The sequence below is a fragment of the Capsicum annuum genome, chromosome 11 (assembly GCF_002878395.1).
Source record: "Capsicum annuum cultivar UCD-10X-F1 chromosome 11, UCD10Xv1.1, whole genome shotgun sequence".
NCBI classification, from domain to species: Eukaryota; Viridiplantae; Streptophyta; class Magnoliopsida; order Solanales; family Solanaceae; genus Capsicum; species Capsicum annuum.
This window is the reverse complement of record NC_061121.1, coordinates 205,725,077-205,731,847: the sequence shown is the minus strand read 5'-3', so window position 1 is coordinate 205,731,847 and position 6,771 is coordinate 205,725,077.

Below are 6,771 nucleotides of genomic sequence, written 5' to 3'. Positions count from 1 at the left end.
TACACCTATCATGATTGAGAAGATTGCCAAGAATGAGGAACGGGATGAGATGGCTAGAAAAGTTAGAAATCTAGAGCAGAGTATGAGAAATATGCAAGGATTAGGTGGACAAAAAAGTGTTTCATACAAGGATTTATGTATGTTTCCTGATGTCCATTTTCCGATAGGGTTCAAAATGCCAAAATTTGACAAATATAAAGGACACGGTGATCCTGTAGCTCATTTGAAAAAGTTTTGCAATCAATTAAGGAGAGCAGGAGAAAAAGAAGAATTATTGATAGCTTACTTTGGAGAAAGCCTTACAGGGATAGATTCTGAATGGTTCATCAAGCAAGACATTTCCCATTGGCACATATGGGATGACATGGCTCGAGATTTCATACAACAATTTCAATATAACATTGAGATAGTGCCAGATCGCACTATGCTTGCTAACATGAGAAAAAATATGACAGAAAGGTTTTGAGAATATGCCATCAGATGGAGAGAGCAGGCTTCAAGAGTCAGACCATCAATAAAAGAATCTAAAATGATTGATATTTTTTTTGTAAGCATAAGAACCTGATCATTTCCATCATTTGCTCTCTACTATTGGAAGCACATTTGTCGAAGTTATCAAAGTTGGAGAGATGGTAGAAAATGAAATCAAATTAGGAAAGATCATCAGCCAGGCCACTTTGAAAGCAACAACACAGGTAATTCAAAGTGGTGCAGGAAGTTTCGGGGGAAAGAAAAGAAAAAAGGATGTAGCAACTGTCGTGGCAGGTCCACGGCAAAATTAGAGAGATGCGCATCAACCATACGCATAGAATCCATTATATTTTGTTCCATCCCCCCAATATCCTATTTACAATACACAACCATATGCTCGGGCTCCTTCTTACCTGCAGTGGCGTGCACCAGCAATCCAAAATCATCCAATGGCCCCGTAAGTTCAAAGAGGCCCTTCGAGGTTTAATTTTTGGCCTAGACCAGAATTTAAAAGGGATAACGTGGTAAAATATAATTTCACTCCTATTGTAATATCTTACACTAGTTCATTTCATAGGCTGAGAAAAATGAATGTTCTAAACCCAATAGAGAGAAGGATCCCGAATCCTTCTCCAAAGAATTTGGACTATTCTAGAAGATGTGAATACTGTTTTGATGCCCCAGGGCACGACACAGAGAAATATTGGTATCTAAAAAGAGCCATTCAAGAGTTAATTAATACCTAACAGATTATAGTAGAAAATCCAAGTGCTCCAAATGTCAATCAAAATCCGCTGCCAGATCATAGTGAAACAAACATGCTCAAAGTGATACTCAGTGGTGAAGATGCTACGATTACCTTTAAGCCGATCATTAAAATTAAAACTGATTCAGAAAAATTAGCAAATGCTATAGATTTGACAAAAGAAAAGCCTGCAGAAGTGGAGTTGGTGATAGAAAAACCCAAATCATCGAATACTTCCTTGGTGATGGGGAAACAGATTTCAGAAAATAATGGGCCAAGTCAAATAAAGCCAAAACTCATTATTGCCGAAAGATCCAATAAGCATTTCTTAATCATAAAAGGAGCTCCCGTAGCTCCTATTATTATTAAATCAGTGTCACAACTGCCTATGGTTGATACCAAAGAAATCCCTTGGAATTATGATTGTGTTGTGGTGATGCACAAGGGGAAAGAAGGGACTGAAGATGTAGATGAAGCGAGGGGATTAACTCGATCTAGAAGATGTTGTGCTCCAGTAAAGTTAAGAAAGAATAAACAAGGCAGTGGAGAACGAATGACATTCAAGAAACCTGTTAATGATGAAAAAGTTGAAGAATTTTTAAAGAAAATAAAATTGCCAGAATATTCTGTTATTGAACAGTTGAAGAAGATACCAACACAGATTTCTTTGTTGTCTTTATTGATACATTTAGAGGAACACCGCAAGGCTATAATGAAGATTCTCAATGAAGCCTGTGCTCCTAGTGAGATTAAATTGAATCAACTGGAAAAAGTTGTTAAAAGGATCCTTGAAGCAAATAAGATTACTTTCTCAGACGATGAATTACCTGTGGAAGTTACTGGACATAATGAGGGTCTCTACATTACTGTAAAATATGAGCACTCCATCGTCGTGTTAATTGATGGAGGATCAGGTGCTAACATTTGTCCTATGTCCACTTTACAAAAGTTGAATGTTAATGTGGAGAGAATTCGACCTAATAATGTATGCATCAAGGGTTTTGACGGATCAAAAACTGATGCCCTTGGTGAAATAGAACTAATATTGACAATTGGTCCTGTAGATTTTGCAATGGATTTCCAAGTACTGAATATTGATGCTTCATATAATATGTTATTGGGAAGGCCATGAATTCATAGGGCTAAAGCAGTTGCATCAACGTTGAATCAAATGGTCAAATTTGAATTTGACAGGCAATAGATAGTTGTTCATGGTGAAGGAGACTTATCCATGTATAAATAATACTTTGTTTCCTCCATCGAAGTAGATACTACCAATGTGTTAATTCATCAAGCTTCTGAGGTAGTGGCTGTTGAGCATATCCTCGAGGGAAATCTCATCGTAAGACCACAATTGTCCTCTGCATTTTTTATGGTAGGGAATAAAATGTTAAAGCATGGTTTCGAACCAGGAAAAGGTCTAGGGATATTTTTGCAAGCATTGTTCATCCGGTAAACCTCTATGAGAACTTTGGTACTTTTGGTCTGGGATACGAGCCTACTGATGAAGATATAAAGAAGTCTAAAAAGTGTAAGAAAGAGTCGTGTTCACTTACCAAGCCGATACCGCCACTTCATGAGTCTTTCATCAAATTCAGTATTGTTGGATCCTCCAAGTTACCTGTTGTAGAATCAATGAATGATGATGATACAGAGTTGATTGACCTTTTTCAGAATATGTTCATTGAAGATGATATGGTTGAAATTGGGAAAGGTACCAGCAATACAGATGTGCAGTTTGTCGGCCCAGATGTCCAGCTTAACAATTGGGAGGCCACTCCTCTCCCTATTATAAAAGAGTCTTGGTAGTTTGTTTGTTTTTCTTACAATATTAGTAGTTTGTTTGTTTTTACCCCTGTAATTTAAATCATTCTAGGATTGTGATTCAGAACTTTAAATCTGGTATTTTAGGTTAAAACTCTTTCTATCTATGTTTCTAATAAAGCATAGTTTCCCTTTGTTTTATTTTTAGTCTGATTTTTATTTATTTATTTTCTATCATACAGTTCTTTCTATGCCGATTCTAATGATATAACATGCATGAAGAATTATCAATCAGATTCAAAAACCCAATCTAATTTTGGAATAATGAATAAGGAGGTTGAATACGATGAAGAGGAAACATTTGAGGATATAAGTAAAGATTTCAAACAGTTTGAGAATAAGACAAATCCCAATTTGGAAGAAACTGAGGCGATCAATTTAGGAGATCATGAAAATATTAGGGAGACTAAGATAAGTGTAAATGTTCAACCACAACAAAAGAAAGCTATAATTGAAGCTTTACATGAGTATAAAGACATCTTTGCGTGGTCTTATGATGATATGCCCAGTTTGAGCACTGATTTGGTAGTTCACAAGTTACCAATTGATCCTGCTTTTCCTTCTGTCAAACAGAAGCTAAGAAAGCTCAAAACTGACATGAGTGTAAAAATTAAAGAGAAAATCACGAAGTAACTTGAGGCTAAAGTCATTCGAGTGGCACAGTATCCTACTTGGTTTGCGAATATTGTCCCTGTTCCAAAGAAGGATGGCAAAGTTCAGATGTGTGTTGATTATCGTGATCTAAATAAGGCAAGTCCGAAAGATAATTTTCCACTTCCCAATATCCATATTTTGTTGGACAATTGTGCCAAACATGATCTTACGTATTTTGTGGATTGTTATGTGGGGTATCACCAGATCATTATGGATCCAAAAGATATGGAAAAGACATCATTTATTACGCCATGGGGGGCATATTACTATCGAGTCATGCCTTTTGAACTAAAGAATGCTGGATCAACTTACATGAGGGCATTGACCACAATGTTTCATGACATGATGCATAAAAAGATTGAAGTTTATGTAGACGACGTGATCATTAAGTCGAGAGAGCAATCTGATCATGTCAAAGATTTGAGAAAATTCTTTGAAAGGCTTTGGAGGTATGATCTCAAACTTAACCCAGCAAAATATGTATTTGGAGTTCCATCAGGAAAACTCTTGGGTTTTATAGTCAGTCGACGTGGCATTGAGTTAGATCCTTCAAAAATAAAAGCTATTCAAGATCTGCCTCCACCAAAAAATAAAATAGAGGTGGTGAGCTTACTTGGAAGGTTGAAGTATATCAGTAGATTCATTGTTCAGTTTACAATAACCAGTGAGCCAATATTCAAGTTATTGAAGAAGAATGCTAAAGTTGAATGAACTGAAGAATGTCAAGTGGCATTTGACAGAATTTAGAGATACTTGTCAAATCCGCCTATTTTGGTTCCTCCAAAGTCAAGCAGACCCTTGATATTGTACATGTCTATGTTAGATAATTCTTTTGGTTGTGTATTGGGCCAACATGATGTCATGGGCAGAAAAGAACAAGTCATCTACTACCTCAGCAAAAAGTTTACCACTTATGAGGCTAAGTACACTCTTCTTGAGAAGACGTGTTGTGCCTTAACTTGGGTAGCCCAAAATCTAAAATATTACTTGTCATCTTATACTACTTACTTTATCTCTCATATGGATCCTTTAAAGTACATTTTTCAGAAGCCTATGCCCACAGGCAAACTCGCAAAATGGCAGATATTGCTCACAAAGTTTGATATTATTTATGTGACATAAAATGCAATGAAAGCTCAAGCCTTGGCGGATTATTTGGCTGAAAATTCTATTGATGAGGAGTATGAGCCATTAAAGACTTATTTTCCAGATAAAGAGGTATTGTATGTTGATGAGTTTATTTCTGAAGATTGCCATTCAGGCTGGAAGTTGTTCTTTGATGGAACTGTTAATGTAAAAGGAGTGGGAATAGGAGCAGTTCTTATTTCTGAATCAGGACAATATTATCCTACAACAGCCCAACTTTGATTCTAATGTACCAATAATATGGTAGAATACGAAGCTTGGATTCTGGGATTGAGATTAGCCATTGACATGGGGATTCAAGAACTGTTGGTATTGGGAGATTCAGATTTATTAGTCCACCAAATCCAAGGAGATTGGGAGACTCGTGATTCGAAACTCTTACCATATAGAGGTTGTTTGCAAGATCTTTGTCAACAATTTGTATCAATAAATTTCAAACACATTCCCAGAGCTCATAATGAGATTGTTGATGCTTTGGAAACCTTATCTTCGATGCTTCAACATCCTGACAAAACTTATATTGACCCTTTGGATATACAGATTCATGATCAACATGCATATTGTAATGTGGTTGAGGAATAACTTGATGGGGAGTCATGGTTCCATGATAGCAAAGAGTATATTCAGAATGAAAAATATCCTATACATGCCGATGGTAATCAAAAGAGAACCATTCGACGTTAGTCTAGTGGATTTTTCCTAAGTGAAGGAATCTTGTATAAGAGGACTCCTGATTTGGGACTTCTGAGGTATGTAGATGCTAAAGAAGCTTCAAAAATCATGACTAAAGTACATTCTAGGATTTGTGGACCACACATGAGTGGGTATGTTTTGGCAAAGAAAATACTCCGAGCAGGTTATTATTGGCCCACCATGGAGCAAGATTCTATCAATTTCGTTCATAAATGTCATGAATGTCAGGTACATGGAGACTTGATACATTCCCCTCCATCTGAGTTGCATACAATGGCTGCTCTATGGCCTTTTGTGGCTTGGGGAATGGACGTAATTAGACCAATTGAACCAAAACCTTTGAATGGACATAGGTTCATCTTGGTAGCTATTGATTATTTTATGAAGTGTGTGGAAACAGCGACTTTCAAGTTAGTGACCAAGAAAGTGGAGGTTGATTTTATTCACTCCAATATCATTTGTCGGTTCGGCATTCCAAAGATAACTGTCATGGATAATGCTGCGAATCTCAATAGTCATCTGATGCAAGAAGTGTACCAGCAATTTAAGTTTATGCATCAAAATTTAACTCGTTATCGTTCAAAAGCAAATGGAGTTGTAGAAGCTGCCACCAAGAACTTAAAAAAAATACTCCGTAAGATGGTACAGGGTTCCCAACAATGGCATGAAAAGTTACCTTTTGCTTTGTTGAGTTATCGTACTACAGTTTGGACTTCAATTGGTGCAACTCCTTACTTGTTAGTGTATGGAACTGAAGCAATTATACCTGTAGAGATTGAAATTCCATCTCTTCGAGTAGTTGTAGAAGCTGAAATTGATGAGGACCAATGGGTCAAGACTCGTTTGGAGCAATTAAGCTTGATAGATGAAAAAAGATTGACGCCAGTATGTCATGGACAACTGTACCAGAAGAGAATGACATGAGCATATAAAAAATAGGTGTGTCACAGACATTTTGAAGTTGGTCAGTTGGTACTAAGACGCATCCTACCTCATCAGATTGGAGCCAAAGGCAAATTTTCTCCTAATTGGCATGGACCATTCATGGTGAAGAAAGTGTTACCTAATGGCGCGTTATATTTGACTGATATAGAAGGCAAAATAAAGAAATGTCGGTCAATGCTAATGCAGTTAAAAGATATTATGTATGATATTCATGTACAATTATGTTATGTATGTTTTGTACTTACATTTTTAAAGATTTGAAATGATGAAGGCATTTTGTTCTACTATCCGAA